Source organism: Ambystoma mexicanum, chromosome 4p (assembly GCF_040938575.1).
Source record: "Ambystoma mexicanum isolate Mex_15411 chromosome 4p, UKY_AmexF1_1, whole genome shotgun sequence".
In the NCBI taxonomy this organism is placed as follows: domain Eukaryota; kingdom Metazoa; phylum Chordata; class Amphibia; order Caudata; family Ambystomatidae; genus Ambystoma; species Ambystoma mexicanum.
Window position 1 is genome coordinate 1,020,106,059 of NC_090927.1, and position 12,676 is coordinate 1,020,118,734.

General features: G+C 51.8%; 1 protein-coding gene across 1 annotated transcript in view; it reads right to left on the bottom strand.

The window, feature by feature from the left end:
• GJA1 (gap junction protein alpha 1) overlaps positions 1 to 8,108 on the bottom strand; it is a 39,534-nt gene extending 31,426 nt beyond the window's left edge. Inside the window, exon 1 of the mRNA XM_069606602.1 lies at positions 7,961 to 8,108. The gene's annotated coding sequence lies outside the window, so the exon portion shown is untranslated. The remainder of the gene's footprint in view (positions 1 to 7,960) is intronic.
• Positions 8,109 to 12,676: the final 4,568 nt, after the last annotated feature.

The following is a 12,676-nucleotide window of genomic DNA, read 5'->3' on the forward strand; positions in this document are numbered from 1 at the left end:
GAAGAGGAAACTGACAGTCACGTACGCATGGTCGTGGAGGCGGCAACACCAAACACGATGTCCATAGAAGAACTGGAAGTCGCCGCCGCAGGAGATGAGTGCTTCCGAATTCTGAAACAAGCCATGCACAGTGGGTCCTGGAAGTCCGTGCTGGAGGCCGGGGCTGGACGCACGCCAGGAGCGAGAGCATGCCTGGAACAGTTGTGGAAGGTCAAGGAAGAGCTATCCTTCTCTAACTCAGGGCTGCTGCTCCGGGGGGACCGCATTGTCGTTCCACAGTCAAAGGTTCTTGAGGTAATCAGCCTTGCACACCATGGTCATCAAGGGGCTGCCAAGACCAAGGCGCGACTCCGTTTGAAGGTTTGGTTTCCCGAGCTCGAGAGGAAGGTCGACGAGTTCGTGGCCGCATGTGTGTGGTGTCAAGCGGCATCCCCCCTCCAACGGGAGCCCGCCATTCAGGCCATGCCCCGGGGCACGAGGCCGTGGGAGATCGTCCATGCGGACTTTGGCTCGACATCGGTGGGGACCCATTTCCTGGTGATAATTGACGAATACTCCAGATATCCAGAGGTTGAGTTTGTGGAGTCCGTAGCATTCGAACATGTGGTGATCGCCGTTGAGAAAATATTTGCGGCCCATGGTTTTCCACACACGCTCTGTTCCGACAATGGTTCACCGTTTCAAAGTGAGAGATTCTCTGAGCTGATGGAGAGCTGTGGAGTACATCACCGGAAGGTGTCCCCCCTGTGGCCCCGGGCCAATGGGGATGCCGAGAGACTCATGCGGACCTTGAACAAAACATTCAGAATTGCTCAGGGACAAGGCCAATCACTACAACGGGCCCTGTACCAGTTTCTCCGTGTGTATCGCACCACTCCACACGCCGCCACTGGAGTAGCCCCGGCCGAGGTGTTGTTCCAGAGGTGCCCCCGAGGACTGTTGCCGGAAGTGGGGGACAGGGAACCAGGGGTCATCGATGATAATCGTGTTGAGAGTGAAAGACGGCTTCGGATTGAGCAGGAAAATCTACGACGGGGCCTCCAGCCACAGAGTCTTGAGCCAGGGGATGAGGTTTTAATCCGGAATAGACGTCCCCAGGGCAAACTCTCACTCCCCTACGAACCCGACCCACTGGACGTGGTGGCGGTGAAGGGTTCCATGATCACGGCCTCGGACGGCAGGTCGGCCGTCACCCGGAACGTTAGTTTCTTTAAGAAGTTGGGTGATTCGCGAACTGAAACTCCCCCTGAGCCTGATCCCCCCTACACGTTGTTTAATGACAGTTTCCCGGCTGAAGTGCCGGAGTCTCCCATCCGAGGTGAAGGAGCCGAGGGGCATCAAGTGCCAGAGGTAGGCCGGAGGTACCCCCAGAGACCTGGGCGTGGGAAGCCCGCCTACCTCAGTGACTATGTTGTGGGGCAGATTGCCCCTGAGCCTGGGGATCCGAATGGGGGTGGCTGTCATTAAAGGGGTCCACGAGTTTGGGTGTGCGGTGAAGTTTTATAAGTGTGGGTTGAAGTTAATAAAGTTGACGAGTTTGTAATGTTTGTTGATCCTCCCGGAAAAGGAGGAGTGTGGCGTTGCCCGATGACGGGCGGACGCGGCGGCGTGACGCGTCACGCCGCCGCGTGGTGTTTAAATAAAGGGGGCGTTCCCGGCCGCATCAGAGCGACCGGGAAGCCCGAACGAACAACACCGGTCTCCGTGTGCTATCTGTTGTGGGGGCTTGCGGGACCGCATCGGGGGCGCGGATGGCGACCCCCAACACCTCCTAGGGATGAAATGGCCTATGTGCGCCACGCCGATAAGCGCCACCCTCTGAATCCGGCACTGTGGACTGCAGGTCACGCACACACCCGACTCCACTCTTCTTAAATCGTCAAGCGGTTGTGTGTAGTGGAGATACAGCGCCTGATCTACAAAGACGTTTCTGAATGGGAAAATCCCATTTAAAAACGCGTTGTCAGTCAGGCCCCGTAGTCTTCAAGCGCAGCTTTGCATTTAGCACGCTACATGCTGCCGTCCTGCTTGCTGGCGTGTGGACGCCACAGACCCCGCCTCGCTTTCCCTCAGAGCTTGAGCTCCACACACTGCAGGTGAGAGAAATCCCCCCACAGATGAAGGGCAAAGACAGTGGAGTGGACGTGCGCACGCACCACGCGCCCTGAGATGGATGACACATACATGATGGCTGAATTGTGGCAATGTGACACACAGCGACCCCCCCCCCCCCTCCGACCCCCGATTATCTCTCGGCGCTTAAAAACGTGCATCATACGATACAAAGCCACTGGTTGAAGCGGATGCGCCTGCCCGTCAAGGATTGGTGCATGAGATCTGCTGCGGGCGCTCAACCCACCGAGCTACTTTGCTGGCTGCCTCATAAAAATGGCGGAAAAGCAAAATAATAGTTCTTCCCTGGTATGTTATATCTATACCAAAAGCTTAGTTATGGCCGAAGCGTCACGGAAAAACTCAACAGAAAAATCGACAGACACCTTTAAAGGTAACGAACACCAAGAAACGTGGTGCCACCCGCATACGAAAGGTAAGCAGGGCAACAGATGCCACACGCAGATGCCTCCGTGGATGTTACTCTCCACTCGAGGGGCCTGGGGAGTGGGGCGTAGTGGCCAAACGCGGCCTAGCCTGTTTTCATGACTCCCAGAGCCCAGATTTAAGAGCACTTCTCGCCGCCGGCCTGTGCGCAACGCAAGCGCTCCTCACCCCAAGTGCAACGTCACGAGAAGAGCTATGCCAGCGGTCGCCTACTTGAGAAGTGACAACAATTCTAGCACTTAGTCCTCCATACACCTTATGCCCAGTGTGTCAAAAGTGCAAGAAAGCTTGCCCGCCACTCCCACGCACTATGTGTACTGTGCCAGTGGCACCCACAAGAACGTGTGCACGCCTGTCCCCTGCTTACGCGCACGCACCGTGCCAGTCTCACGGCTACTCACAAGAACGTTCAAGAACGTCTGCTCGCCAACCACACGCATTGGGTGCGCTGGGCCAATCCCAGTGCCACTCACAAGAACGTTTGCACGCCCGGCCCACACCTTCTGTGCACTGTGCCAGTCCCTGTGCCACTCCGAGGTAAGTTCAAGGACGTTTTCCTGACAGTCCCACTTATTAGGTGCACTGTGTCAGCTGAAGTGGCACTCACAGGAAAGTGCCCACAGCCCCACTCCTTAAGTACACGCTGCCAGTCGCGGTGCCACTCGCATGAAAGTTCAAGAAAGTGTGCCCACAGCCCCACTCCTTAAGTACACGCTGCCAGTCGCGGTGCCACTCGCAGGAAAGTTCAAGAAAGTGTGCCCACAGCCCCACTCCTTAAGTACACGCTGCCAGTCGCGGTGCCACTCGCAGGAAAGTTCAAGAAAGTGTGCCCACAGCCCCACTCCTTAAGTACACTCTGCCAGTCGCGTTGCCACTCTCAGGAAAGTTCAAGAAAGTGTGCCCACAGCCCCACTCCTTAAGTACACGCTGCCAGTCGCGGTGCCACTCGCAGGAAAGTTCAAGAAAGTGTGCCCACAGCCCCACTCCTTAAGTACACGCTGCCAGTCGCGGTGCCACTCGCAGGAAAGTTCAAGAAAGTGTGCCCACAGCCCCACTCCTTAAGTACACGCTGCCAGTCGCTGTGCCACTCGCAGGAAAGTTCAAGAAAGTGTGCCCACAGCCCCACTCCTTTAGTACACGCTGCCAGTCGCGGTGCCACTCGCAGGAAAGTTCAAGAAAGTGTGCCCACAGCCCCACTCCTTAAGTACACTCTGCCAGTCGCGGTGCCACTCGCAGGAAAGTTCAAGAAAGTGTGCCCACAGCCCCACTCCTTAAGTACACGCTGCCAGTCGCGGTGCCACTCACAGGAAAGTTCAAGAAAGTGTGCCCACAGCCCCATTCCTTAAGTACACGCTGCCAGTCGCGGTGCCACTCACAGGAAAGTTCAAGAAAATGTGCCCACAGCCCCACTCCTTAAGTACACTGTGCCAGTCGCGGTGCCACCCACAGGAAAGTTCAAGAAGGTGTGCCCACAGCCCCACTCCTTAAGTACACTCTGCCAGTCGCGGTGCCACTCAGAGGAAAGTTCAAGAAAGTGTGCCCACAGCCCCACTCCTTAAGTACACTGTGCCAGTCGTGGTGCCACCCACAGGAAAGTTCAAGAAGGTGCGACAGCCCCACTCCTTAAGTACACTCTGCCAGTCGCGGTGCCACTCACAGGAAAGTTAAGAAAAGTTTCCGCCAACCCCACTGCGTAGGTGCACTCTGCCAGTCGGAGTGCCACTAACAGGAAAGTTTAGAAAAGTTTGCCCCCAGCCCACTCCTTAAGTGCACTCTGCCAGTCGCAGTGCCACTCACAGGAAAGTTTAGAAAAGTATGCCCAGCAGCACCACTGCATAGGTGCACTCTGCTAGTCGCAGTGCCACTCACAGTAGAGTTTAGAAAAGTTTGCCCCCAGCCCACTCCTTAAGTACACTCTGCCAGTCGCAGTGTCACTCACAGGAAAGTTTAGAAAAGTTTTCCCCCAGTCAACTCCTTAGTACACTCTGCCAGTCGCAGTGCCACTCACAGAAAAGTTTAGAAAACTTTGCCCCCAGCCTCACTGCTTAGGTGCACTCTGCCAGTCGCAGTGCCACTCACAGGAAAGTTTAGAAAAGTATGCCCAGCAGCACCACTGCGTAGGTGCACTTTGCTAGTCGCAGTGCCACTCACAGGAAAGTTTAGAAAAGTTTGCCCCCAGCCCACTCCTTAAGTGCACTCTGCCAGTCGCAGTGCCACCCACAGAAAGCTCAGAAAAGTATGCACGCCAGGCCGACTCCTTAGTTGCACTCTGGCAGTCGCAGTGCCACTCACAGGAAAGTTTAGAAAAGTATGCCCAGCAGCACCACTGCGTAGGTGCACTCTGCTAGTCGCAGTGCCACTCACAGGAAAGTTTAGAAAAGTTTGCCCCCAGCCCACTCCTTAAGTGCACTCTGCCAGTCGCAGTGCCACCCACAGAAAGCTCATAAAAGTATGCACGCCAGGCCGACTCCTTAGGTGCACTCTGGCAGTCGCAGTGCCACTCACAGGAAAGTTTAGAAAAGTTTGCCCCCAGCCCACTCCTTAAGTGCACTCTGCCAGTCGCAGTGCCACCCACAGAAAGCTCATAAAAGTATGCACGCCAGGCCGACTCCTTAGGTGCACTCTGCCAATCGTAGTACCACTCACAGGAAAGTTTACAAAAGTATGCCCAGCAGCCCCACTGCTTAGGTGCACTCTGCCAGTCGCAGTGCCACTCACAGGAAAGTTTACAAAAGTATGCCCACAGCCCCACTCCTTAAGTACACTCTGCCAGTCGCAGTGCTACTGACAGGAAGGCTCAAGAAAGTGTGCCCACAGCCCCACTCCTTAGGTACACCCTGCCATTCGCAGTGCCACTCACAGGAAAGTTCAAAAAAGTGTGCCCACAGCCCCACTCCTTAAGTACACTCTACCAGTCGTAGTGCCACTCACAGGAAACTTTAGAAAAGTCTGCCCCCAGCCCCACTCCTTAAGTACACTCTGCCAGTGGTAGTGCCACTCACAAAAAAGTTCACGAAAATGTGCCCACAGCCCCACTCCTTAAGTGCACTCTGCCAGTCGCAGTTCCCACCCACAGGAAAGTTCAAGAAAGTGTGCCCACAACACCACTCCTTAGGTACACCCTGCCAGTCGCAGTGCCACTCACAGGAAAGTTCAAGAAAGGGTGTACACAGCAACCCTCTTTAAGTACACTCTGCCAGTCGCAGTGCCACTCACAGGAAAGTTTAGAACATTTTCCCCCATCCCCACTGCTTAGGTGCATTCTGCCAGTCACAGTGCCACTCACAGGAAAGTTTAGAAAAGTCTGCCCCCAGCCCCACTCCTTAAGTACACTCTGCCAGTCGCAGTGCCACTCACAGGAAAGTTCAAGAAAGTGTGCCCACAGCCCCACTCCTTAGGTACACCCTGTCAGTCGCAGTGCCAACCACAGGAAAGTTCAAGAAAGTGTGCCCACAGCCCCACTCCTTAAGTACACTCTGCCAGTCGCAGTGCCACTCACAGAAAACTTTCCCCCATCCCCACTGCTTAGGTGCACTCTGCCAGTCGCAGTGCCACTCACAGGAAAGTTTAGAAAAGTCTGACCCCAGCCCCACTCCTTAAGTACACTCTGCCAGTCGCAGTGCCACTCACAGGAAAGTTCAAGAAAGTGTGCCCACAGCCCCACTCCTTAGTACACTCTGCCAGTCGAGGTGCCACTCACAGAAAAGTTAAAGAAAATGTGCCCACAGCCCTACTCCTTAAGTACACTCTGCCAGTCGCAGTGTCCCTCATAGGAAAGTTCAGAAAAGTTTGCCCCCAGCCTCACGTGCACTCTGCCAGTCGGAGTGTCCCTCGCAGGAAAGTTTGGCCCCAGCCCACTGCTTAGGTGCACTCTGCCAATTGCAATGCCACCCACAGAAAGCTCAGAAAAGTATGCCTGCCAGCCCCACTCCTTAGGTGCACTCTGCCAGTCGCAGTGCCACTCACACGAAAGTTTAGAAAGGTCTGCCCCCAGCCCCACTCCTTAAGTGCACTCTGCCAGTCGGAGTGTCCCTCACAGGAAAGTTTGGCCCCAGCCCACTGCTTAGGTGCACTCTGCCAGTCGCAGTGCCACTTACAGGAAAGTTCAAGAAAGTGTGCCCACAGCCCCACTCCTTAGGTACACCCTGCCAGTCGCAGTGCCACCCACAGGAAAGTTCAAGAAAGTGTGCCCACAGCCCCACTCCTTAAGTACACTCTGCCAGTCGCAGTGCCACTCACAGGAAAGTTTAGAAAAGTTTCCCCCATCCCCACTGCTTAGGTGCACTTTGCCAATCGCAGTGCCACCCACAGAAAGTTCAGAAAAGTATGCACGCCAGCCCCACTCCTTAGGTGCACTCTGCCAATCGCAATACCACTCACAGGAAAGTTTAGAAAAGTATGCCCAGCAGCCCCACTGCTTAGGTGCACTCTGCCAATTGCAATGCCACCCACAGAAAGCTCAGAAAAGTATGCCCGCCAGCCCCACTCCTTAGGTGCACTCTGCCAGTCGCAGTGCCACTCACAGGAAAGTTTAGAAAAGTCTTCCCCCAGCCCCACTCCTTAAGTACACTCTGCCAGTCGCAGTGCCACTCACAGGAAAGTTCAAGGAAGTGTGCCCACAGCCCCACTCCTTAAGTACACTCTGCCAGCCGCAGTGCCACTCACAGGAAAGTTCAAGAAAGTGTGCCCACATCCCTACTCCTTATGTACACTCTGCCAGTCACAGTGCCACCCACAGGAAATGTCAGAAAAGTTTGCCCCCAGCCTCACGTGCACTCTGCCAGTCGCAGTGTCCCTCAAAGGAAACTTTGCCCCCAACCCACTCCTTAAGTGCACTCTGCCAGTCGCAGTGCCACCCACAGAAAGCTCAGAAAAGTATGCACGGTAGCCCCACTCCTTAGGTGCACTCTGGCAGTCGCAGTGCCACTCACAGGAAAGGTTAGAAAAGTATGCGCGCCAGACCCACTCCTTAGGTGCACTCTGGCAGTCGCAGTGCCACTCACAGGAAAGGTTAGAAAAGTATGCCCGCCAGACCCACTCCTTAGGTGCACTCTGGCAGTCGCAGTGCCACTCACAGGAAAGGTTAGAAAAGTATGCCCGCCAGACCCACTCCTTAGGTGCACTCTGGCAGTTGCAGTGCCACTCACAGGAAAGGTTAGAAAAGTATGCCCGCCATCCCCACTCCTTAGGTGCACTCTGGCAGTCGCAGTGCAACTCACAGGAAAGGTTAGAAAAGTATGCCCGCCAGACCCACTCCTTAGGTGCACTCTGGCAGTCGCAGTGCAACTCACAGGAAAGGTTAGAAAAGTATGCCCGCCATCCCCACTCCTTTGGTGCACTCTCACCGGCACAGTGCCACTCGCTGAAAAGTTCAAGAAAGTTTGCCTGCCTGGAAACGTACCTTGCCGCTCAGCTGTGGCACGCGGAACGGGGTGTTTAAGCCTGCCCACCAGTCCGCATAGACTTTAAAGAGCCGCTGGGGTGTGCGCTAGTCCTGCCTCCCTCCTCCTGTCCGGGAAACTTCTGTTATCGCCGCAAAGTTTTTTTTTCTTGGAGCACCGTCTGACAGGAGGCTTTTAAAAAGTTTCCGAGCCGCAGCTCCGCCTTGGTCTTCAGGGGGACGGGCAGCGCCGGGAGGGGAGGGATGCAGCGAGTGGGGAGGGGAGGGCACACGGGAGAAGGGATAATGAGGTGGGAGGGGGGAGGTGGGCGAGTAAGATACATCAACGTGTGAGGGAGGGACCGAAGCACTGCTCACCAATGGGCCTGATGGGAATGTTACATGTGCAGGGTGAGGGGGACCAGTAGGGCAACGGAGAGCACGTGCCCCGGAGGACACCCCCACACAGACTCTCGGCAGCCTACACTCAGAGCTGTGTCTACAGAGTGAGTCACGTTGGGACAGGTTGGGAGATCCAGATCCCGTTGGAACTGAAGACAGAGTTAGGACCACGTGATTCGACTCCTTCCCACCAATCGGACTGAGGCCTGAACTGTGAGGGAAGTTATCTGTTCCAAATAATGCCCACTTTGTCAGGACAAAAAACAGAACTAACTGATCACACAGGTGAGGTTAAATGTATAGTGCCACCACATTGCTCTTCCTGGCCACACACCTCACGGATCCAAGGCCGGAGCAACCTGTGCTGCTTTGACTATGGATGACCCAGGGCCCAAATATTTTCTGGCACTCCTGTGACACTGCGGGTGCGCAGTTCCCTCACCAAAGTTGTGATCACCCATAGCTGTTCCCCACAGTGGTGACATATTTGGCACTACACTACATCTCGCACCTGCTCATTGTGGTTGATGGATGCGCTGCCTATAACCCCTTCATAATTAAAGTGAGTCTGCGACAATAAGTGCAGGGGCTCAAAAATAAGTGCCGGGGCTCAAAAATAAGTGCAGGGGCTCATAAATAAGTGCCAGGGCTCAAAAATAAGTGCCGCGGCTGAGCCCTGGCAAACACTTCCACCAATTAAGCACTGGTTGACCCCAGTTCAGAACTAGGCTTGTCCACTTCCAGAGGTGGGGAACTCTAGGGGACAACCTACACAAAACCATCCCTTTTTGGACCGCGCCATACATTCCGGAGAGGACGTTTTGCAGGTAATCCAGCGCAAAATGTTCTCTTCCAAATTTTTGGAGAGGGAAAGAGGACAAGTTGCTCCTGACCAGCAAAGCAGGAGGAGGCGAGGCAGAAGTGCTGAGGATGCATGTGCTCCAGGGCCTGGAAACTCAGGGGAAAAACAAGTATGCGGCATGTCTCAGAGACAGAGTTTTGCCCATTATTCACGTCTCAGAGCTCCTCCTCGACCTTGGTTTGTTCCACCTATAATTAGCACAATCTCCGTCCCAGGCCATCTCTAGGGACTCGGGTTATATCCCAACCCTGCTGACAGATTTATGGTCTGGGCCCACATGTAACATTTTGGCCTCCCCTTCTCCTGCCACATACTTTTCGGTCCTAGAGTCCAGGCACCCTTCTTTGAAATTTCAAAGTGGGCTCCACAGAGGTAAGGTGGTATGTGGAGGTGGGCCGGGGAAGAGGGCTAAGCAAAATGGAGAGGGGAAAGGAGAGAATGGAGGGGGTGGGGGGAAGAGAGTGGCAGCCAGGAGGACTAGTGGTGTCCCTGGATTTGGCAAGTGGGGAGAGAGTGGGAGGTTGGCATGGAAAAAGGTGGTGATTCTAGGGGTGTACCCTAGAGAGGCAGATTTGGGAGCGGGACGTTGTAGGAAAATTAATTATTTTTGCTACTCCCGTTTTATAACAGACACGCACAATGGGGAATACAAAAATGATTCATTGGTTATATGTGCTCTTACTGACCACAATTACAGAGTGGTACGTTTCATTGCAATTTTTATTTTTACCCTTATATCTCCACCCCAATCCCATCCGGACCCATGTTAACCCCTTTACCCACTACCCTTTATTTATTTGATTAGGGTTTTTCGGGTTTATGGTCCACTCTGAAATTTACCACTCTGTAATGTTTTAGATATATTGACTGGATACCGATTAATTTAGCGATCAGAACACAGACCACTTTCCTCCCCTGTTCACTATGTTCCATTGTGCTTTCCAACATTGTTTCGTATCCTATGGCTGATTGCAGGTTGGGGATTCTAGACATTCTGTGTTTACGACCAGAGACTTTCAGTTGGTTTATCCACAAAAATGTAGCAATGTTGTCGCATGTGCCTTTATTTCCCTGGTGCTGGCTGGAAGCCATTTTTTCTGCAGTGATGTTTATCTCTCCCGAGGAAGAAAAATGTGGGGTAATGACGTGATCACTTACTGGTAACCCCCATTGCTTCTAAGGCAACTCTTCCTTGTCATAGACATTGCGTCTCTGCCCCGGCCTCCAATGGGGTCTAATGCTTCGACCCAGAATGGCACGGCCTGGATAGTATTTAGAAGGTGTCCAGGTAATCCAGCCCGGTTACACATCATGAGAAAGAGGGAGCAGGGTTTGTACTGAAAAGGGTTACGATTTTTTAGGCCAACGGGTGTTTCTGTCTTGACGGTGGGTTTCACATCATTCTGGAAAAACAATCACTGGAAAAAGTGGGGCTAGGATGAGGATTATCAGTAAATATTTTAGGCATCTCTGAATCGATTTTTTGGTAATTGCGAGAGACAGCGATAACTGATGTCCAGTTAAATATTCACCCCAAAAATGACTTAAGTTCATTATATGTAGATTATTAACGCATTTACATAAGTGTATACCTCTTATATGTTGCAATACTTTGCATTCAAGCAATACATGTCGTATTGATTTGATGTGTCCAGGTTCATTGCACATCCTTCACATGCGTACATGTAGAACCACCCCACATCAGGGACCCACTACGCCAAACACAGTCATTGCTTCAATCTTAATAATAAGAATTTGAATCTCTTTGAGTGCAATTGAAATTTGATCAAATATTGGGGAGGAGTTGAAAGACAATAGGTCAATTTTACCATTTCTAATATGTTTTCTTGGATTCCAGACTTTGAATATTCTCAATAAAATACCTATGTCTCATTTTATATCCAAATGAGACTAATTCCAGCCAATTCCATGTGTATAGAACACGTAAAATCTTCCAAAAACGAACCATAGGATTGTAGAATCTTACAACAACTTGAATTTAAAACATGTGATACTGTTTCCTAAATATTAATAGAAGTACTTTTCATAATCTTAATCATAAATAATAGACTTTTTAAAATTGCCAAAGATTTCTAAGAAATCAGACCCAACTCTGCACTGGGACTCAGTTTGGTAAGCCTATTATGTTTCACCATATGCTCCCCTCTAACTTATCCAACCATGATTGTAATGATAATTGGTTATTTATAACGCGGTTAATTCCAAAGAGGTTTCTAATCATGGACCCGGGATTCATACCTGTGTTGCTCTGCATCGCCTTGCTTCCACAGACGAGTGCCATGATGCTTTATCCAATGGATTTCCTTCCGCTCCGCAAGGAATCATTAGAACTATACGATGATTATAAATTGTCAAAAGAAGTGCCATCAACATGGGCTCCGCAGTAAGTCAGCTGCCTGGGAGGAGAGGCAGCCTTTAGATTGATCTGGGTAATCTAGTACCAAGAGACCAGAGCACTCGAGGCTCCGCCACTTGACCAAAATGGTGTCGTCCTAGGTAAATCACTATTCCCCTTTGCCTCAAGTACCCTACCTACCAAAATCGAAGTGCTTAGAAATAGGTCAGCAAACTGCGTTAGGTGCTATGTTATAAGTGAAGATGTATTCTAGCGCTTGAGGTAGAGGAAGAGGCTGACTCAAAGGCACTGTGCCGTTCAGAACGATATGCGTGACTCCATTGGATTTCCAACTAGTTGGAGGGCTCTTTCCACTCACGGTCGAGGTCCACCCCAGGTTGGCCTTATCTTGTTCTTGATGCAGACCCTGTGAGGCAGGTTCCAATTTGCTCTGAAGCAGCCTTCGAGTGGCCTTTTAAACGCATTACACGAACCTTCAATGTATGAATTCTGTGAGGATCATGTGCAATGAGCCATAACATAAATTCCATCTGTAAAAGTTTACACTTGAGTAAGGCTTTTACGCAATGATTTTACGTTACGGCTCACATTTGGTTATTTGCAGTGCCGGCCCCCGGTATGCCAGCACCCTGTGCGCGATTTGTCTGTGCCCCCCCCTTCCCGGCCCTGCCCTCCCTAACATCCTGACAGCATTATAGAAGAATGTCTAGGAAGCATGGTTCAATAATGCTTCCTAGAAATACTCCCAAAGTGTAAATGTTTAGGAGGGTAGACCGCCAGAATATGTACTTTGGGACAGTAGAAAAGAAAATGCTCTGTGATTATTATTTTTATATTATTTTTCTAATGCAATTAACAATACCTTGAAATAGCTCTGTTTTCATACCTGCCCCAGAGGTATGCAAACTGGGTTTTATGTTTAGTGATGATTTTCAGCTATTTTTCAAGTAGCTGGCTAATTAGAGGCTGTCCTGATAAGCAGTGCTATATGTATGAGGCACTATGGCGAGGGGGGGGAGTTGGCCTGGCATATAAGTGTCACCCAGCTGCTTCTGGAAAGCAACCTGTAAGTAAATATGGAGGCGGTGCCCACATT